We start from the raw sequence: 22,943 nt of genomic DNA on the forward strand, positions 1-22,943 counted from the left end.
AATAAAGGACAATCCAGGTCTCTGGCTCCAAAAACAATAAAATCATTTTCATGCCTCTTTGCTACAGTAACTGCAAGTGTAGAAAGAAGCTAATCAGGGACTTACATTAGAGAATGAGCAGCTGGATTCCACCTCATAAGAGATGAAAGGTGTAAGGGAGAGAAATGGTGGTGGCTGGTACAAGTGCATGAATAAAATTAAAGATTAAGTTATTACAGATATCAATCATGCCCTTTTAAAAAAATTAAATTGCCTGAAAATGAGACAGAGACAAAATGAATGACTTAGAAGTTACAGTGTTACTGTAGTCTATTTTTCCATTACTGTCAGTGCACTTATGAGGTAAAGTCAAAACAGTTCGTTTGCCTTTGATAGACAAATATAAGTTGATGAAAGAAACTTTTCCTTTATGGATTTTTTTTGAGATCTTTGAACATTTTATTCATTTTTCTTCTCTTGAATTGTTGAGAAAGATGTCAAACATGAACAATTTCTTTGGATTGACAAACTGTAACAAATCAGATTTTTGAAATGCTTTGCTTAGATTTTAAGATTTAAATAAAATTGTTCTACAGTTTACAGTTTAAAATGGAATTTTAATTTTGAATTAAAAAAATAGAACATATGCTTCTCCAATTATGGCTTTTAAAGCAAAATTAAATAGTTCTAACTCTTTCTTTTTAACGGTTTAAGTTGTGATGAACTGCATTTTTCTACATTATAAAAAATAAAAAATCCAACCTGCTTTGCTATACTGCTCTTGTACCAGAATCTTCAGTGATCTGTATGCAAACCTCTATGAAAATTATGATGTGAAAAGAAAGAAGAATCAGAATGTTCTTAGTTTCTTGAGCTGACTACCAGGTTGGTTGTCTAGACCACTCCCACAAAGGTCACCTTAGTCCTGTTTTTCTTTGACAAGGCTGTGCTACCCCCTTCCCATGGATGCCAGGAGGATATCTGGACATGAAGAGATGATAGCTCTTGTTACAATATCCACCCCCACGGATCCCCTGAAGGTAGAGTTTGGTTGGTGATCCCAGAGATTAGCTGTTGCTGATGACGCTGAAGTACAGGAGATGCACATGGCTTATCTCGGTCATTCAGTTTGTGTCTGAGATGAGGCACCAGATAAGGATGCAGAATTTTTGCAGGCAGAGCCAAGCAACTGTATCATTAATAACCAGAGAGGAGGAGCTGACATTTATTTGCTCAAATATCCATAAACAAAGACTTTCAGAAAATGGTTGTTTTCAAATGAGTCATTGAATGGGCATGGCAGCTAGGTCTGCAGCAAATCCTCTGTGAGACGCCAGGGTTCTCAGTTAAGAACCTCTTTTTCTAGGGGGAAAGAGAGGCTCCAGATTCAACACAGTGCTCTCCCATGCTGTTAGGGAATTTATTTCTCCCAGCCATAACCAGTGGAGCACTATGGGTCAGGGCTAGGATGGCCTCTCTGCTCCTAAATTCATGGTCTCTATAAGTTTTTTCAACTTAAAAATGAAATGAAAAATGGAAATGTTGGGCAGTGTTATCGCCTGACACATTTCCTGTGGTGTTTACATAGCTGCATCAGTGGACATTTGTCATTTAAACTATCCCAGGATTCTATCTAGACTTTGTCATCCCACTGGCAAGATGGACACAATCTATAAAACAATCCCCTCCATTCATTCTTGATATGATTTCATTGCAGTTTAGCGGCAGTCTCCAAAGAAGAACAGCAAGTTTTGGGGCCCAGTTTCATGACAGGTATGTTAGGAGGGACTAGCTTTTGCTGTCTGTGTGATCTTTCCTCTCATTGCCACTGTGTTTGGAACCCAACCACCAAATCAACTGAACCACCACAAACTGTGCAAACATAACCTTATGGCTTTGCATGGCTGTTCAGAGAACAGGGAAAACAGTTACTCAAGAGTCTGGATCAGACCAAAGAGGGCTGGCAAGCTTAAAAAATAAAAAAAAATAAATAAATGACTTTGATTTACTCATGCTCTCTGTGTTCTGTTTCCCTCTGAAAACAAAGACAGATATATACGGGCTCTTGGCTTCATGCAAAATATAAAAGCATTTTCATTTCTGCAAAGCCTCTTGAAGAATTAAAAGAACAGTTTCTTTGTGAGGAATTGGTTGCTACATGCTCTTAAAAACAAAGCCTCAGAGAAAACTTGTCTTCCATGAAGAATGCATAGGTCCAACAGATCCTCATTACCCAGCACAGGTGAGGGGGACTGATCTGATCAGAAAGGTATGAGCCTACCACTGATCCACAGAGCCTTACTGTCATTCTGCATTGACCTATAAGTGACCGGAGAATTCGAACCTAAACAAATGTTTATTGCTACCAATTTTAGGGAACCAGTGTTCAGATACTATACAAACAGACAATATAGTAAGGTAAAGGTAGTTTGGAAATTTCCCAAGGAAACATCTTTTCTCTCGTAAAATAACAATGCACGGAAAGAAAAATACTCCATGCGCACACGTGGATTTTGATGATTGTCTATTTCAAGATACGTTTTTAATAAGGTTAACATTTTCTGATTAGAAAGTAAATTTTTAGGTGTCACATTTATGAAAAAAGTAACATTTTTATAAGAGATTTTATGATAGGAATATTGAAACTACAAACAATAAGACCAATTTTATTTCCCAGAGCTGAAGTACTTCAACTGCTCTGAAAAAATAAAAAACTGCCCTAAAGAAAAATACCCTTTCTTAACAGCCTGGGTACACCATTATTTTGTACTCAAAGAGCAACTGCTGATTTCCCTATTACAGCAGAAGGATGACACTTCCATTGGCCTAGAAGCTTATGGTTGGATGGAGCAGGAACTGGTTTATGAAATATATGACTCACATAATTTAAGAAGAACCTGAAATATAGGAAAAGATGATGCCAACCAGGGCTTCTTACATCTCAAATACTAGCAGAGCATACAGTTTTTCTTCAAGGAAATATGGAGAGGAAGGATATGGATGCAAACACTGTGAGAGAGGAAAGAGTTACACAGTGACACAGAATTGGACTGGGTCCAATAGGATTACCAGCAAGAAAAAGGGACTCTGGTTTAGTACTGCTATCTTTGTTCCAACTTTTCTTCTCAAAACAAAAAGAGAAAATATACAGGCTCATGGCTGTGTGCAATATAAAAGCATTTTCACATCTGCAAAGCCCTCACTGCAGACTTAAATAATGAAGGCTTTGTGAGCAATCGGTTGGTACATGTTCTTAAAAATAGCTGCATCCCAGACAAATCAGCTTTTGTTCAGAAATTGGTCGGGCCACATGAGCAAGGCAGCCGGGGCAGGTGATGATAAGGACAGTGAGTCGTTATTGTGTTGTGAAACTTCTTGCAGTTTTACCATTCTGTGTTTTGGGACCCGAGCAAGTCTTCAGCTAAAGAGAACCAGGTACATTGGGTCAGGTCAGGTACATTACGTACATTTTTTCCCAGCACAGGAAGAGGGAGGACCAAGTCATGGATGAGTGCAGCACAGGTCCTTCCACAATAAGAATGTTTGGAGACTAAAGCACTCTTCACTCCCTATACTTCAGCATTGCACAATCCCTCCTGGTTGTATGACAATCCATTTAAACAGTCTCATTTATAAGCGATAGTAAAATGAATCTCAAATGCCATGTCCTGCTCAGGTAGCTAATGTGCTAGCAATGATCTTAAAATCCACAGAACTACAGCTTAGATCAGACAGGAAGGATAGTGTTAGCTCACGTGCTCTTAGGAAGTAGAATTTCAAAGAGTATTCTGCCACCATAACACTACACAAGTGGGCTGGTGATTGAATGAACATTTGTCTTCTGACCACAGGAGTCTGTTCTCGATTTGATTTTCTGATGGGTAAGGTATGTTCTGGCATCTATTTGATATTTACTGAGCAGAAGAGCAGATGCCTAGCCAAATATCTGCTTTATAGAAATGCCCAGGAATGGTTGAATAAGAGTGAGCACAAGTAGCAGGGTCTACACAAGGAGCCTCCCTTCGATTTTTTTTTTTTTTTTTTATTTATTTATTTATTCATTTATTTATTTTATGATGAGAGTGTAGCTTCTGCTCTTACCCAGTTCTTGTTGTTTGGCTTCAGTGAAGCCCATGGCCACTAACTTGCTTGTTACACAATCACGGATTTATGATTTCTACTGATGTCTCTTCCTCCTAGGAACATGATTTATTCTGAGGAAATAATTGGATCCTGACAGGGGATCTCTGCAGTAGTCCTAAGATTCAGCTTTTCATTCAGAGTAGGCTACGTTCTTTAAATACCTTACTGTCCTTTTCCACTGCTACTCCTTTGCTGCAGGCTCTAACAGATCTAAAACTGGTAGCACAGAGGGGTGTATTATATATGTGTGTATTAACACTGGTCATTGTGGCTGCTATCAAGGCTGCAAATAGAAATTTAAGAATGGTTGACCTAATATTTTGTTGGGTTTTGCTTCTTTCTGTGAGAGTGTGTTAGCAATTTTAAAATTGAATTTATTATAATTTAATTTATTAAAATTAGAAAATTCATCTTTTGCCTGACAGTAGCAATGATCTGGTCGAACATGACCCAAAAGCAATTCCTGGATAAACTATGAATGTAGATGATACGAAATGGGGTTTCTTTGCCCAGTAACTGCTGGCTGAGGTTTTTCATTGTTTTGTCTTGTAATGGGCATTGTGAGAAGGTCAGGCAGTTTCATCAGTCTTGGTTTCCTGGATCCTGGCTCCTGTTCCACAACATGCTCTTGAGAAACTGCGCAGGATGACGCTCCAGCTTATACCTCATCTGCGTACTAGGCTACATAGGGTGGCAGGTCAGCTTGTCTGAAGAACTCCTTACCCAAAAGGCAGCTGGGCCTTTGCTCTGGGTGCCCGCTTTGCTTGACAGGAAGATGAATGAGAACATGTAAATTTTTGTCTTGTACAATGTATTCCCGGCTTCCTTCCAGCCCTGATTTTGAAACTGGCATAAGACTGGTTCAGTTGAGTCTTCCCATGTCCTTCTAACATTCCTTTTCAATTTGGGCATATTGTTCTGCTTGGTGATAGAGGCTCTGATAATTGCATAAGTCAGCCATTTTGCGTAGTTTGGCAATATACTGATCTATTTTTTTTCAGCTCCTTGGACAACGTTCCTGTTTCTGTGGGTTGAAAAGCACTTCTAGGATTTTAGTGTCTCTCTTCTCCTCTCTTGTCCCTACCAAACACTATAAATGCGTATGGTGGACTAATCTTGGACAGCTAAAAATGTCTGCTTGCATTTCATTTTCTTCTGCATTTACTATCAGCTATTTTCAGTTCTATCTTGCAGCAAAAAGGGCACTCAACTACAGACCAACCCCTTTCACATTTATCTGTCAGACCTGGGACAGTTATGCCCTTGCCTTTGCCATTTTTTTCCCCCATCCACTTCTCTTTTTTTTCTTTCTTTTTCTATGACATTATTAGTTTCTTCTTCTTGCAAGTCCCATTTTCTCATTCCACCACTCTCCGTGTTCTGGCACAAAAGAAGATTGCCTACAGAGGGGTGAAAGAGTTCCTCATGATTGTTTAAGAGTGTCCATCACTACTACAGAAATTCTCCTTTGACCTAAGTAATTTACAGTTATTAATTCATCCTATTAATCTAGCCATGAAGAGAGAATGGTTCACGGTTATTTTGCATTCATTTGATTGGCACCTTATTTGAATGTAGGTTTTATCAAGTTTTATCTCAAGCTGAGTGACACAGATAATTATATCTATTTTCCCAAGCTTCAAGTTCCAGTTTGAAGGAAAGTGCGCATAAATGCATGAGTGTCTTCATTCCTAGAGATAAATGTTTGGTTTTACAAAATGTTTGAGCACATGGGCTTGAAATGTGACTTCTGCTAGCAAAACTGAAATTACTGAAAGATTCTGTGGGCAGCCAACAGGGGAAACATATATAGGTATGGCAGGATAACTGTGGAAAGAAATTCAGACTCAGTGGGGAGTATACCAGTTGCATGGAGCCTTTGTCTTTTGTAATGCTTAGCCCCTCCAGGTGGAAAGGGAAGGACCAGGCTAAGAGTGGTGACATCCCAGCTTACCTAGTGAACCTCTATAAATATATCCTGCTTAAAGAAAAGTTTTATTATTTATTTGGTGCCCATTATGCTTAGTAATCCAGAGACAAGTGAACAGATCTACATCTACAGAGGGAACTTCTGATTGATCATGGATGTTTTGCAGGAGATACTCAGTTCTTTCTCTTCCTCCATGGAGCTTGGAGATCCCAGACGTCCAGGTGTTGCTGTTGGAGATCTGAGGGGTGCAGGTGAAAAGTATCCACAGATAATAAAATAATAATAGTGATGAACCTAACTTCTTACACAGCTCGGTCAGGAGTCACCGAGGAATCTGGGGTAGGGAGTTGCTTCTTACAGGATGACCCAAGCAAATATGCCTTCTCTCTTAGACTAGGCCTAAAATAATACGTAAATCTCCAAACAAAGCATAAAAGACAGGTGGTGGAAGTTTTTTTTGTTTGTTTTTTTTTTTCTTTCTTCTTTCTGTGCCTGCGTGCCTGGTTGTCTAAGCAGGTGTTAGCTAATAAGAAGCAATCCTTTTCAGTCAGTGAAGAGATGACTCATCAGCACAGCAGGTCAGAGAGCTAAAGGCTGTAGATGGGCTTTTAGAAGAGTTGAAATAATTTTATGACCAATGAAAGTACTTGCCTGTTGTTCCTGTATAATCAGTAAGAGAAGGATAATCAAAGCCAGTTCCCTGGGGCACCAGCTAATGATACTAATTAGCAAACAGACAGGGATTTGCTGAAAGCATTACACCCAGGCATGTGCTAATTAATTAGCTGATTGTAGGGAGATGATCCTCATGCTTTCTCTCTCCCCTGCAGGATTGTGCAATGGGGAAGGAAGGAGGGTGTTTTGCTTTCTCATAAAGTAGATGCCATTGTGGGGTAGCCCAGTAGGGTGAGTTTGGGCAGCTTCTGCAGGAATGTGGCTTGTCCAAAGTTTAAAGAGGTCCCTCAAACTACTACTCCAATCTGCATCCAAGTGCATCAGGGGACAAACATAGTGTTATTAGGTTTTTGGCCTGTTTGTCCTTCAGAATCCAAATCCAGCTTTGTCCTGCGCCCTCTGTCTATTCAGGCTATAGCAGCAATACTCGAGTGAAGTCACAGTCCTGAGTTTCTGGCAAAAGAAGTTTACATGGAAAACAATTCCTGTGAGTTTCTACATTGTAAGAGCATTGCCGCTCATAGCCAAAATCAGGCAGTGGCACAGGCCCTCAATACCACGCAGGCTCTCAGGAAGCTTTGAAGATCAAAGATCACCCCCTCTGATTGTCTGTGGGGCTGGCTGCCTTTCCCAAGCAGGGCTCCTTGCAACGAACACAGCTTTGATGAAAGCCAATGTCCTGACATTACAGTGACCGCTCTGGCTCCAAGGAGCTCAGCTCAGACAGAGGCACTGGAGTCTGGCAGTGACCAAGTGTTTTTTCTTGTTGGCTTTCTATTTCTAGGAGACTGTTGGATAGGATCCCAAGTGATATATCTGGCTTCTTTTTCAGGCTGGTTTGTATGAGTGTGTGTGTGTGAATGTGACTAGGCAGAAAATACTTCTTCCATTGTTATATAGGAAAGAAGCAAAGAAAGACCAGTTTAAGAGAGAAATGTTAGGCGGAGTACATTTTTCTTTTAACTCCACACAAATCCCTGTCTGGCCAGACCTCCATAGTGCTCAACATTCTGCCCAACAAAGTCAAAGCCAAGTTTTGCAGCTGTATTCAGGGATTCTCAGTCCTTTCATCTCCTCTACATTTGCAGAGAAAAGAGAACCTCTGTTGTGTCTGGAAGCATGTGACACATGGGTTGGCCGGACCTACAGCAGCAGAGGGAAGACTGCAAGGTATTCCTTGTAATTTCATAGGCCCTGTGTAAAGGCTGCTATGTGGGAAGGGAAGAAAGAGATCTTTCTATGCACCATGTTCTCAGTTATCTGAATGACCTCCTGGTCAGGTCTTGAGGAGGAGCTATTAGGTTGTCACATTTTCTGGACAGGGTAGGTGAGGGGAAAGGGAGGCTAGTCCCATTCCCTGCTCCTACAGAGAAACACTGGTAATTTGCAGCTCTGGCCTAGGTCTTTTCAAGCCAGGTAAAACCAGTATTGTGAGCAGATTCAGAAGAAAGAGGGATGCAATTTTGTGCTATCAGTTCCTCAGAATGGATGATTTTCGTGTTTGATGGGATATGAAGCAGTCCTTCCTTTGATTTGCATTAGGTCTGTATGTGCTGCACTTTCAGTGTTGTTTTGCTGCTTTTGGATTTGACTTGGTACCTGAACTTACCATCCCTGTGTCTTGGTTAACCCATACATCAGGTAGCAGGACTGCTGTGAGCACATCCAATATTCTCCCCAGGTGGCCCACCAAGACAAAGGCTAGCAGCCAGATGCCCAGGGTTTGCACCACAAACGGAAGCTGTTCTTCCCCTCACGTGAGTTTGTGTAATCATACCCACCAAAAACAGTCATAAACATCGTCCACACTGGTTTTGTGACTCAGTAAGTGCCCGTGGGGCTGACTTTTATAGACCTTAAATTACCACACGAGGGGATAGTTGTTCTCAAGGCCTGAGTCACTTGTTTAATGGGACCTATTTTTAAATGAAGGAGGAAGAAGTGGCAGCACAACTAGGAAGAGTGATAACTACCATCTTCATTGTGACACTGTGGCGTGAAGTCCTGTCTCCCTAAGGTGGTACTCCATCCTCAAACAAAAGCAGAGTCCGCATGACTTCTGCAAGTTGGAGGATAGGGAAAAGCACATGCAATGTGGAAAAGTCAAACAAAGCATTGCATTTTTAGTTTTGCAGGACCTATTCAGAAGTTGGGATTGTGCTGAAAGCTGGAACACAAACCTTCATGGATATCTAGCAGCCGTAATTTCCCAAAGTGCTGAGTAACATATTTCAGAGTCGTGTATTTGGGCATGTGCAAGTTACTGTGTGTGGCAGAAATAAAGTGTCTTCCTTTTTCTTATTCATGTTGCATACAGATACAACCGTGCCATTCACATAAATCAGGCACAGTTAGCCAGAGGGCTCAAATTTACAACATTTCTGATAAACCAGATGCCTAAGAAATTCTGTGATGGGAAAAGGCTGCACTCTGCAAGAACACAGCAGGTAACAGTAGCCTTGTGAATGATAGCTCAAAGCCTCAGCTTTCGCCCCAGTACCTGAACATCTCACTGTCCTGAGGGAAACATCTGTGGAGCAATTATTATCTTGGAAAGAGCCATGGGAAAATAAAGCAGTCGGTAACACTTGAAAAGCGTCCCAGATTCCCACTGAAAGGCTTTGTCAGAACTGTGAACCTTCACTTTATTTAGCTGTATGCATTTTTTTTTTTGGGGGGGGGGTGGGTAGTAAACCAAAAAAGTATCCTGTATGTTGCTGCGGTGGGAAATCTCAGCCGTGATAACATGCAGCTCAAGGTTGTTATCTAGTGGGTTGTAACCTGGGAAATATGGGAATATTTCTCAAAGGAAAAGACGGGCTTGTCACTTTGTGCTCTTTAGGAGCTTAACTGTTTGTGTCTCAGTAGGTTACAGTTAGATGAGCTATATACCACACAGAGGGACAAACACTACTTTGTGCTGACCATCTCCAAGGGACACATTTTTTTATGTCATAATCACTGTTTGTTTTTCTTTTTTTTTTTAATTTAATTTAATTTTATTTATTTATTTTTTTTTTTTTTAAAATTATTTAATTTTAATTTATTTATTTTTCTCCCAGAGATTTTCTTTTCATGTAAGAAGAGAGACTGGGAGGTTCAATTTGCACAGAACTCTCTGTCAACACAAAGAGGCAAACTAGTATGTCAGGCCATGAAATACGTCTGTCACAGCTGGTGAGATGACAGGACTGCCACTGAACATGGTGCTTCCTAGGAGGACACGCTAGATGGCACAGTCCCCAGATGCTGCTCCATGATCTGCCTTCCCTTCTGCTTTTGAGTCTCATACAGCAGGCATGGGATCACAGCTCTGGCTATGTTGGGCATGGCCAGTTGTGGAGGCAGAGGAAAAATATTTAGGAGCCTCACAGAGCCCACAGAGGTGCACCTACACGTGGGGAACCTGTGTGTGCATGGGGAGAAAAGGCGTGGAGCACACTGCCTGCTGTAATGAAAGCCCAAGTGAAGATGGTATGTGAGGCTGAGCAGTAACACTTGGCACTTGTCTTCAGAAGATGTCGAGGGCCTTTGGGCAGGAGGTAGCATCACTGACCCTCATGTTCACAGATGGCAAAACGGAAACACGGGACAGTGAAAAAAACTTAGTTAAGGTCACCCAAGGAGGCAGTGGAGGAGCTGGGAATAAAATCCAGGTTTCATGAATCACTAAACCACACTGCTTCCCCTTGGGGCTATGGATGTATTATAATAGAGCAAGATCCAGATGTGGTTTTTAACTGTCATTCAATACTCTGTGTGATATTACTCCGCCTATGAAAATATACAAATTTGGACTCCCCAGAGATCTGACTGTTTCAGGAGAGCTTGATTAAGCCAGTTTGACATGACGTTGTTAGGCAGAACAGCACCCAAGGGGATGGGGGGCAATTCTCAATTGCACTGACAAGGAGTTGCTGAGCCATTTCTGTACCCAGGAGGATGCATAAGGATTGGAGAAACACAGTCACCAAAATGAAAGGGAGCAGAGTCAGAGCAAAGAAGCTGGACCACATCAGGAGGCAGGAGGAAAACAGATGCTTGGCAGTAAAGCTGCGATCAGATGTGCTGTTCCAGTGGCAGCTGATCCCCTTAGAAAGTTATTACTCTCCAGCTGTTCATCTCTATTCCCTTCCCAACCCACCAGCTCAACTGCTGGTTAAGTGCTCCAAAAAGTGACCCAGGCCAATCTGAGGAAGTTGTGTTTGAAGGTGATTGCAGAGCTGCCAGCCCTGGTGATTCAGGGGAGGTGGTCAGTGGTGGTGGTGAGGAAGAGACAGGGAAAAGAGCCAGGGATATCCATCTCTCCACCCAGCTCTGCCACATCTCTGTTGCTCTCTAGCTACAGTCAGAGAAAAGAGTGTTAGCTTGGTTAAAAAAGAAATATTGCTCCACATGTAGAACTCTTCATGCTTTGATATTAACAGTAAGCATTGAGAGGGCCAAAACCCCATAGCCTGAAGCTATGATTTAAATTGATCTGCATTCGCATTTTCACCTCCAGGTTTGGGATGGGGAGAGGAGGAGAATGGAAGAATTGAATCCTTTCATCAAATTTCTTCATTAAAATTGCCCCCCAGCCCACCCTGACAAATTACAGGTGTTTTTCCTCAGAGCACTACTCTTGAGTCAGATGGCTGCATATCATCTCAGAGTTTGCTGAGAATAATAAAGCTCTTTAACTTCTGGAATTGGCCTATACAGTTAGAGACTTACATTTAAAGGTCTGAAAGACTTGAAATCAAAACCTATCCCTTTCATACTTCTTCATGTTAAATGACCCTTTATGTTGTAAAGTTTAATTCCTGATTTCTGCAGAAGAACTCATGCTTTTGAATACTTGGTCTCAGAAATATGGATTTAATACTGGCCTAAACTGGAAGCAATATTCTTCCTTTCCCTCCCTTTAGAGTTATGTGTTCCTGAAAGCTGTTAAAAAGACATGATCCCTCCAGCACGCAAGGAGGGCAATGAAGACGCAGCGGTGCCTGGCTGAACAGAACCATCTTTCACTGATCCATTGGCCACACAGTAAATTTCTGCCAGAAACAAGAGTCTCATCCTGTTGTGGAGTATTTGTAATCAAGTCCTAGGTGAAATGATTCCCATGGATACTATGCTTTAAAAGCATTCAAGGGGTGTTGGCGATGAGAAATGCCAGTCTAATCCACTGGTGAGACCTTGCACAAGGCTTCTGGTTGTATTGAGGGTCCCAGGTGGTAGAGAGAAGATGATTTGGGGAAGAAACACTGAAAACTCATGGCTTTCGCTATGAAAGCCTCCTGTCTGGCTCCTGTAGACTAAGCAAGACAACATCTGTCACATCTGGAGGTGGCAGCTCACCCCCATGTTGTATGTATGAACTGTTGTAGGGATGAAGCAAACAACAGTTTGATGTGAACTAAAGGTGGAAAACACTACTTTGGTATCAACATTAAACCTTCCTAATAGTCTAGTCATATCAACCTCTTTGTTCTTCAAAAGGAAAAACCCCTAAAGCGTTCCATGTGTTTATGTTTATTTAAAAAGGCCACCAGGAAGCTACAAGAGAAAGTTTCCCTTTTAGTTCTCTGAAAATAGAGGCAGGAGTCGTCTCACTATATTCTGGCTACCTAAAAAGTGGGTGACATATAAATAAGACTTGCTCTACATCTGCTAGAGAGATACTGGAAACTTCAGGAAAAGATTTCTGCCAGCCCAACCAAAAAAAATAATAAATCAAAATGAGCAGGGAAGATTTGTTTTTCAGTGTCTCCTTCTTCATCAGCCAGGGTAGTTTAGATTTAGGACAATTTAGGGCAGACACCTAAAATTTAGGTTCAATGATGTGAAACCACAACCATGTCACAGAGAGGGAAACTGTTGACCAGGAGAAGAAAAATAAGGGCTGAAAAAGGAAGCAGAGAGCAGCCCCAGCGAAGGTAAAAAGAGATGGAAAGTTGAAGAGTAGCAGACAAAAGACAGCACTTTTAAAACAAAGCTGTTTCAGAGGCTGTAATGCAATGTGCCCTTCAATATCAGGTTAGCTGCTCAGCAGCTGACACTGTGCACCGTGTGAAAAGATCTCAGCTGAAGATCTTTGATAATCCAGCCAGCCGCGGAGTACTCTGGGGCACTATTTCCCAAAGCTAAACAGGCAAGTGCAGGAAGAGGGAGGCAAGGCTTTCCCACTATTGACAGACACCCTGGCTCTCCTCTGCTCTCACCCACCGTGAGTCACAACCCAGGAGACACTGCCCCAGACACTGGAGAAATCCCCAAGCCACTGAAACATGAAATTATTGATAGGACGGATGTGATGCTCTCCTTCTTGAGCCTGCCGGAGCCAAATCCTGCCAGGGCTACAGCATGGGAGACATCAGGACGTGTGGTCAGGACAGAGCCCTGAGGATGGGACACAAAGGGACACGTCCACGAACCAGTGATGGGGACAGCATGCTCTGGGAGCCAGGTCTTGATAGAGATACTGAAACTGGAAACTTTCTGCATCTTACCTGCCACAGACAGCATCTGGTTGCACACCTCTTTCTGAATAAACTTTTATATAACAATAAAACACCATAGCTGGCCAGGTGTTCGCTTGCTCCTCAGCCGCTGATATCGGGGGCCGTTACTGCAATATCGTAGTGCCAAATGCTTCTGCTCAACATCGTGCTTGGCTGCAGTGCCCTGCAAAATCAGTCTGGGCTCTGTTCCTCTGCTGGTGGCGGTTAGACCAAGTGCCCAGGAGACAGGTGGGGGGATGCTGCATATTTACAGAGGGACAGAAATATTAAACCTTCCCCCTGCTTGTAAATTAAATGCTCTGTTAAAGCTCCAGGCCAAATGCTCGCCCGACCACCCTGCCATCTCCTCTGATTTATCTCAGCAGCAGATGCAGGCCCACGCTTGGTTGGTGAGCGCTGCCAGTAACAAAGCAAATCCTTTACTCACCCCCCTGCCCCCCTTTGCCCAGGAAAAAAAATCTCAAGTCTGCGGACTCCTTTGGAGGGGGAAGAGGGAGCAGTGAGGTTTCATGGAGCGGTGAAAGGGTGCTTTACCTTTGCTGAGCTCACATCTGACTTACAGACATGATGTTGCAGGGGCTGCATGGGCCAGCCAGCGAGCCCCAAAGACGCCCACAGCCTGCCAAAGTGGAATGCTGCACATCTCCGGCTCTCTTATCTTCCACGGCGATGCTGGCTTGTCGGGTGTCACGGGGTGAGACATCTTCTCCTCCAGCCACTCTGCTCCCTCCCCTGCCCAGCTGAATGATGACTGCCTGCCATCCTATCCTCACCTGTGGGTCCTGTCCTTACCACACCAGCTGAGCACATGTCTCAACGGGGGCTTTGTGAAGGTCCACATCCTCTTTGAGGACTGGAAATGGGGTCTAACTTCTAACTCTGTAAAGGAGCTTCAATCCTATGTTTGCTCAAGCCCTGGAGATGCACAGATGGTATATATTGCCAAAACTCCTTGGCTGACTCTCGTTTTTTTCTTCTGTTTTCCTTTTTTTTTCTTTTTTGTTTTTTTCTCTGCATTCCCCATTCTTCCTTCTCTCCTGCTTTTCATGTTGCAGAAAATGAGTAAGGAAGCAGATTTACGTGGTGTAAATGTTAAGAGGAACCTTATAGCCACGCTGGCGAGAATACTGTATCAGAGAGAAATGTGTATGTCATGCGGTTTGAGACCACTTGCACAGGACAGCAACCGCAGGATCATGGGATAGGAAAGCCTGATGTCTTGAAATTCTGCAGGAAAAAACAGCCAGCCTTGATCCTCATTCTGGAAACAACAGCTGCTGCCAGGATAATTTTATCCTCTTGCTTACACAGAGAGAGAAGATCTATTTTACAAACATCCCGTGATCTCCTGGACCCGTCCATGCGGTCATTCCAGGTCAGAGTTGCATCACCCGAGTGGCAGGTCCATATCTGACCTGCTTTTTTGCTGTCATCCCAGCAGACTCTTCCTCCTTTCAGTGCTCTCAACCTAGGGACCATATCTTGTCCGCTCCCAATTAAACTGGTTTACGAATGCATGCTCTTCGCAGAGTTTCTCTCCATGCTCTTTCCAGAGTTTTCTCCATGACTTTCAGGACACTAGAAGTTTTACTCCGTCACACTCCATGCAGTGACTCACGTAAGTCAACAACAATCAATTAGGGAAGAAAAAAGCTTGTTCCACTCCTTACAGGATGCAAGGCACTATAGATAAAGAATTCATACCCTTATCAATGTCTTATGCTGAAGTATTTGTATTTTGCTGGTCTTTAATTTCTTACTGGCTGCCTGAGTGCAAGGAATAGACACAAATTAAATTAAAATGAGATAGAGACGAGACGATGAGATAGAGAGACGTTTCCCTACTCCCTGTCTTTCCACAGAAACAGGCTACCCTGCTACACTGGTAATCCAGAGAGCACCTCTGTTAGCTCCCAGCGACACTTCCCAAATGAAAATTTCTCTACAAAAAAAAAAAAATAAGGAGAAAGAGAAATCTCAAAATCTGTCATAAATTTTTGAGGGGTTGCAACAGAATAAAACCTGAAATGCTTCATTTTGTAATCAGGCATTTGTTATTTTCTCATTTGCTTCTTTGTAATGACTTCTGGCTCTGCATTCTCTTCTGAAAACATTCAGAAGATAAAAAAATAAATAAGTCCCAGTCTTCCATAGGAGCTAAAAAATGAAAGCTTTGGCATTTCTGGAGAAGCAAATAGCTTAAAAGGGACAGAAAATGGCTTAAAGTTGAACACAACTTGTATTCAAGAAACTAAATTCCCCCCAAAAAAATGTCATTTCCTTCGAGATTTTCCAGTGCCAAAATTTCTTAATTTTTAAAGGTATTTCTTTCCTTGCAAATTACTGATGAAGTCCAGTCACGCCATTTGGCTCTGAACTGCCATTATTGTATTGGAAGTGCTGTGTAAGCCATCCAAAAGAAAGAGCTCTCCTGATTGTTTCATGAGGCCTCCCTGGAGCACAGAGGGTGCCCTGGAGGGTGGCTTTCAAGACACGTTTTATTTGGTTAGCAACGGGTCACTTGGCATCTGTGAAATCAAGTATTCCAATATTTAACACCAGACTAGGATGCTTACAAAACCAGTGGGTTAATCATTATGGAAATACTGACTGATTCTTGAGTCAAATGTCAGGTGGTGCCAAAAACCAGAGCCCAGGACAAAGGACAGAGAAAAGTCAGCTCTGACTAATGCTGCAGAAAACGGCTGTTACAGAAAATGTCTTCCAGCACAGCACTCAGGGTCACAGCAGTATCTGAGCCACAAGCCCACTTTCCTTCCCTGCGAAACACAGCGAATGCCATTAGCTGTGATCTGATTTGTGCCAAGTCTGGGGTTCTCAGAAGCGGGAGCAACTTGTGCCTGACTAATAACTTCCAGACTAGGGGGTTTACTTATATAGAGCTTAAGAGTTAAAAAAAAAAAAAAAAAAAAAAAAAAAAAAAAAGGGTTTCAGAATGATACATGAAGAAACTTAGAAACTGTAAATTAGAAGAAGGTTTCTAAGCGCGGAGGGGAAGATGTCTGGAGTACATCCAGCCATGGGGACAGCACCTGTAAAAAAAATGATGCCGTGTTTTAAGATGAACTGCATCAATCAGTGAATGGCGTTGTATGGAGACAAATATCTGTGACGGCAGGGCCCAGGTCTCCTGGCTTAGCTCTGCCTTTCTATAATCATCTTCATTGAGGGCTGAAGAACTGAAAACAGACAATAGTCATAGCAGCCAATGCTTGCAGTCCTTCCTCAAATTACCTTAAATAAAGACTGGACATCTTCAGTGATGACTCAGGATTATGGGGGTTGCCAATTTTGACTGCACCATGTAGCAGAGAGTGAATGAGTATGATTTCACATGGGATATTCCTTTAGCACCAGCGAGCTGGTTACACCACCAGGCCCTTTGGGAAGTCTTGGTTTCACACATCAACAAGTGCCACAGACATTTGCCTTAATCAGCCCTTTTGGTCTGGCCCAGGTCAACAGTGTGTGGACTTGTTTCAGCAGCATTCTTTTGGAGGGAGGGGAGGAAGGCAATTTACAGAGCAAGGAAGTCCCATATGTTATTTTTCTAAGCTTAATGGTGGTTGCAAATATGTGAATCTTAACGGGTAGGGGAGAATAATATGTGACATGCAGTCAGGGGGTGTTTCTGATCCGTGGACTATGTTGTGTCCATTGGTTTACCAGAGTAAACAATGGGATTCCTATCATCGAATTTTGACTTGGCATCTACCTCTGGGGCAATTCAACTTAGGTTTTCAAATCCTTGGCCATGGCAGGGGTGGGTGGCTGTTGTTGAAGGACAATTGTGAGGCACAGCTGGGTTGGAGCTGGGATGTGCTGCTACAGCCCACAGAAAGAGGCTGACAGCTCTGGATGTCAGTGCATCCCTCAGTTGTAGAGTATTCTTGGAGAGAGACAGATCTCCTGCCCTTCAGGAGAGAGGGATCCTAAATGCCAACTAATATGAGATGCTAAATGTTTAAATAGAGAAAGGGCAGTGTGATGAATCTCATCTGAATAGAATATGGTCATTAACGACATCATTAAAATGCCTGGTGTCTTACAAATGCAAACAATAAAATCCTTCCAGGAGTATAAGGCCCCCTTTCTCTTTAAATACAGCTACAAATTTTTTAGTACATGATGACTTTTCACTACTCAGTCTGTTTCTCTTCTCTTTCTTCACAGCTACTGCTGTTCCTCAGCTAGATAGGAGCAGGATGTTTGCTCGCTGTGTTCAACAAGCAGTGGCCCATCCTTACCTGTCCTCAGAGCAAAGCAAGCCTTTCTTCATACCCTGACGCTTGTTTGGTGTCTCAGAGAGGACTGAAGTCTATGGCCTCACAAGGGATAATGTCATCTGGGATAAAGGTGGGTGCCTCAGCAGTTTGTGCCACTAGCCAGAAGGCACCTGGAAAGAAGGCGGGAAACTAGGATTTGGACCTCAAAAAAGGTCATTGGGAGAAATGCAGAGCCCAAGGGCAGCAGGTTCATACTGGCTGCAAATGTTTGCTGGACAGCTCATCTGTCTTGGTAGAGTGGGGTGCTGTGATCCAGTTTGAAGTCAGGGGTCTGGGCAAACTATGGTGAGAAGTAACCAACCATGAATAGATAAACATTAATTGTTAGTAGCCTTGATTATCTATCTGAACTATGAGCTACAGTGCAAAGCACAGAAAAATTGGTGCTGGCAATAGCCCCATTTTGCAGCCAGTTCTGCTACCAGAAAATGGTGTTATAGTGGGGTTCCTCTTTCCATCAATTCCCAGTTTATTCTGTATCCAACTACAGCTAATAGCTTTCCCCTAGACAGTATTTTCTGAGCAGCAAATCTTGGTGGGACAACCATAATCCTACCAACGTTAAAGCAATAGGAAGTGTGGAGGAGGGGTCCTGGAACAGCCTGGAGAAGAGTGTGCTTGTGTTTGGGGGACAGTGATTGGGAAAGGCTTGGCTGGTTGAATTTAGTGAAATGAAGGCTGAACAAGGGTAGGATTCACTGCCACAGATACATCAGGGGACTAAATTCTGGGGAGGAAAGAGAGCTATTTAACTGTCCTACAATGTTGGCACAGGAACACTGGGTACAGGCTGCCCATGAATGCATCTAGACAATGTGAATAGATGGAAAACAGTAATACAAAAGTTAAAAAACAAAAACAGCAACAACAACAAAACCCACAGACAAAGTCTTTCGATTATAAAGTCATAAAAATGGAACTGAGAAAAGCCTCCAGTTATCTGCTCAGTTTGAGCGTTTTAAATCTTTGCAATATGACAAATGCTAATGTGACCACAACAATTTCATTTACAGCTTACTAAAAAGAAGATGATTACCTGCATGTTCCTCTTATTGTTTTCCCCATTTGGCTGCATGTTTGTATGCGAGAACATGAATTAGTATATTAATAATTTGCAATCATTTCACAGCCCTTCATCTACAGTGCTTCATGGACAACTGGATGAGAAATACTGCTCTACTGCAATTCCTTGCTCCAATGCCCTGTCACAAGCATCTAAAGCATCTTTTTCTTGATACACTCACAAGAGGGGGTTGTGGGAATGTGGCTGCTGGCTAACAGCAGACTCAGACTTTATGATTTCTTCTAACCATTGGGGGCTGAAGAATGTGAGACCTCTGAGTGCGATGGTGGTAGTGATTGAGAGCTTCAAGCCAGCCCTGCCACCAAGAAAAGAAGATGCAAGATGATCAACAGGGAGGCCAGGGAAATTTCACTGGAGCAACCTCACTGGCTTTTGAGGGGTGCATTGGGAGACCCATGCTTGGAAGGCAGCAGGAGGGAGCTGAAAACTGAAGGGAGATCAGGGGCTATGGTTAAGGCTGGTGGACATGTAGCCCCCACCTCCTCTAATCCCCAGGCAAAAGAAGGAGCAGCAAAGCCCCTCTTTCCCATGCTGCTGAGAAACCCTGAGCCTGTGCTGGGCTGCTCTGGCTCTCTAAAACTTTCCTGTGCCTCTTTCCTCCTTTCACTTGCTTGTCTTATCTGTTTAGCAGTCCACCTTTTTCCAGTGTTGGGACTGGTTTGGGCAGTGGGTACAAATAGTACCCAACACAACCAAGCCTAGAGGTGCTACTTTCCTACAAACAAATAACAGAAGAAGCTTTATTTTGGCTTCACTTCTCTGCCTCTGCACAGGAACCTGTGTCATCAGTGGGTCTGCAGACAGGAAAGATAAAGAGCTGAGCCCTCATATTCCAAATATATGTATACATTCTTTCCACAGGCTGTGCAAGTACCCCAGAAAAGCTCTTTTAGGGCTTAAAGCATTACTGTTTCAGTCTACACTGTCATTTAGTTCCCTGGGTAGTAGAGAAACTGGGAGTGGAGAATGCCAGATCTGGCTTTACTTTGGCCCTACAAACTATTAGTGAGTAGTGAAAAGTCAGGAAAAGCATAAATCTCACTGCTGCACTCCAGTGCTCTGGGAGTTTTTCAAGTCCCTCTGGAATCAAGACGCAGTTTGCAGTTTGGAAATCCAAATGTGCTTTGCTGATGGGGCCAAATTCGTCTTAACACAAGGCCATGAAGTCAGGGGAGTTTCATTAGGAAAGCGTTAGAATTGCATCTCTGCTTTAGGGGCTATATATTAGGGGAGCTGCTGAGCCAGCCTGACTTTATAAAATGTCAGAAGTAATAAGAGCAAGCCTCGTACCAGTGTGTTTTCACTCCTCACCCTGAATTATCAGATCACCACTGATACCAAATCATTCCTGGTAGACAACAGTAAAATGTTTGCTCTGCTCTGCAGTCTGCTATGGAGCATCTCAAAACCCCTGCAGATTGTTCCTGTAACTTATCACTTTCACCGCCTAATTAGCGAATGGTATTTTAGCCCTTTCACTAAACGTCAGACAGAGCACAGGACTGAGCCATATGCATTTGCACCAGTGCAACCCTGGAGCATGCTCACTTCTGCACAATCCCATATCCCACAGAATCTCACTGGCAAGTCAAGGTGGTAGGTGGAGAAATGCACCAGGGATTTACACTGCTGCACCCTGTCAACTTCTGCATGAGCAGTGTGGGTGTGTATGCTTTAAAAATGTGTGCACACAATTTTCTCTTTCAAGCCCATACTGACAGCTCTTGCAAAGCCTGACATGAGGACAATGCAAGAGTTCTCATGCATCATCCTACACTGAGAAAGCAGAACACCAGGCTGAGCAGCATCCGGGATTTGGGAGTGTTTTCCCATTCAGGTGGGGCACAGCCCCACCTTGGCAGGTAGCAGCTGCCCGCAGTGTGCTCCCTTTTGTTGCACCGGCCGTGACAAACTGCTGGCCCTGCGGAGGTCGGGACCCTGGTGAACCACAGCAGAGACATCAAATGCTATTCATGGCTCCTGTAAAGCTTTTGCATCTCAGACATCCCAACTATTTTAAATTTAAAAACACAGCTTTGGAAGCACGTCTCTCCTGCAGAATTCTTCCCATTGTACCCGTGCGCACGGGCTTGGCTTTCCAAACAACAGCTCTACTGAGGGGCTAGTTTTGTTATTAATAAGATGGCTGTGTTTATGTAGTTTTAAGTGATGTTAAAATTAAAGTGAAGCTATGATTCAGCTGACGTTCGAGTTTTCTCAGCTCCCTTCCTTTGCACACACAGTTTGCCCTACACTTGTTTGCCTTGGCAGGGCCCAGGCTTAGTAGTAACAATTTCATCTTCCATTTATAGGCATCTCACACCACGCTATTCTTTTAGAGCAGAGCACTTCTCGGAGCTGAGCAAGGGGGACATGTAAAGCCAGGCACGCAAAGGCTCAGATCCTTTCAGGAGCTCAGCTTCTTCACATGAGGAATAGCTTTGTCTCTGCCCTTTGGGAAAAATAAGTAGAAAAGGAAAAAAGAAAAAAAAAGTCCCGTCTCTGACTTTGGAACTTGAAAAAGCAAAGGGAAACAGTCACAAGCCTGCAATGTTTTATGTTCACTGTACACTGCCTGGCAAGTTTCCAGGGCAAATGTAGGAAGCTGTAAACTGGTGGAGTTGGACAAACCATCAGAACTCCTTTTTTTTTTTAATTGACTTTTTTTTTCTTTTTAGATACTTAGACTTCAAGTAACCACTGTACCAGCAGCTCTCTCTTCTGAGAGTCCGTGCTTGCTTTCCCACCCAGACTTCCCAGCACCTAAGTGTAGTGCAACCCACAGAGAGTTGTCTCTTTCCTTTAATTACTTGCCAGTCCCTCCTGCACTTTAGCAGTGCTCAAGCGTGGAGCTTTGGGATGAGTTGTTCCTTCTTGTTGTTGTTTTGTTTACTTTGTTGAGCTGTATTTTGTTGTGTTTTGTTTGTCTGCTTGTTTGTTTTTAAACTTTTTAAAATTTGTCATTTAGGGGGAGTGCTGTAACAGGGATTTGACACTCTGGGAACCAAGACTTTGGGGTATCTTTCAGCTTTGCCTTGAAGTTCCACAGAAAAGGAAAAAAACGTGAATGAGATCCTGACTGCAGCAAGGCTAAGGGGCACTGCAGCTACAGCATCACCTGGTGACAGCAGCCTGCCACTTACAAAAATGAGACTTGTCCTCTGAGAGTACCACTGAGTCCCCTCTGCTTTGTCTCAGCACAAATGGAAACTTAAGCCAAACATTTTCTTGCTTTGATAAGTGAATTGCAGAGGAGGGCAGAGATGCACCTGGAAGAGGTAGCAACATCCTGTGCCTGGAGCTTGTCATGCAAGTGATAAAATGAGGTGGATGAGGAATGAAGGAGGTCCTGAGTGTGGGGAGGAGACAGTTTTGCATCAGCAAAAGACTAATTACCTTTGCACTGCAAGCATCCCCCCTTTTTAGCAGGCATCCTTCCTCACCACCCTATTCCCTACCCACCGGGCCCTGAATGCTGCCAGATCCTTGTCTGAGCACTGCTTGTGAGGGGGCTCCTGGCTCCCCAGGGTGCCTTCACAGAGAGCCCCACGTCCTCCAGCGGCCCCAGGAGAGGCCTGCTCAGACAGCACCCCTCTTGCAGGATCTCATCCTGCATGGGGGCTATGGGTGACACTCCACAGGGCTCATCACAGGCAGTATTGCTGAGCATGAGGGGACAGCCAGAGCAGCGTCTCACCTGCCTGGTCTGGCAGGACCTCCAATTCTGATGTCTCCGTGGTCGAGTCTGGCCTCCAGACCTGCTGAGTATTGAGATCCTTGGTGAAGTGAACATGGGCTCATCCCCTCCCTTTTCATTCAACAACATGGGCTGTTCCTGCTCCCCTCAGCCCCTGGGTTGGACAGCAAACACCACAACAGCAAGCTGTGAGATGATAGAGAAATGACCAGATTTTGCATCTATCAGGAGGACAGAGAAAAAGCGCAATGTTCTGGGTAGCAGCACGCGACTGGCTGGGGTCCAGATGTACAGGCAGAGCTCATGGCAGAAAGCTCCTTCCCCCACTGTTTGCTCCCGGTGACATGTCCAGCCTTAGCATGTCTTTCTCACTAGGTGACGTTCGACTCCTATGTCTGCAAGCCTGTTGTGTGACTCCCCATTCATGTCACCTCCCTGTCCCAAATCTGCTTCCCATTTGCCAGGAACCAGATTCCCTGCTGTTTCTGGTGGACTTTCTCTGAGCTGCTCAGCCATGACCCGGGCCTGAGGCATGTTGGATGGCAGCTTATGAATCTCACACTGCAACGACTGACCACAAACTGAAAACCTCCCAGTGGAAGACTGCTCTTTAGGAGTGTGT

The sequence above is a fragment of the Cygnus olor genome, chromosome 6 (genome assembly GCF_009769625.2).
Source record: "Cygnus olor isolate bCygOlo1 chromosome 6, bCygOlo1.pri.v2, whole genome shotgun sequence".
In the NCBI taxonomy this organism is placed as follows: domain Eukaryota; kingdom Metazoa; phylum Chordata; class Aves; order Anseriformes; family Anatidae; genus Cygnus; species Cygnus olor.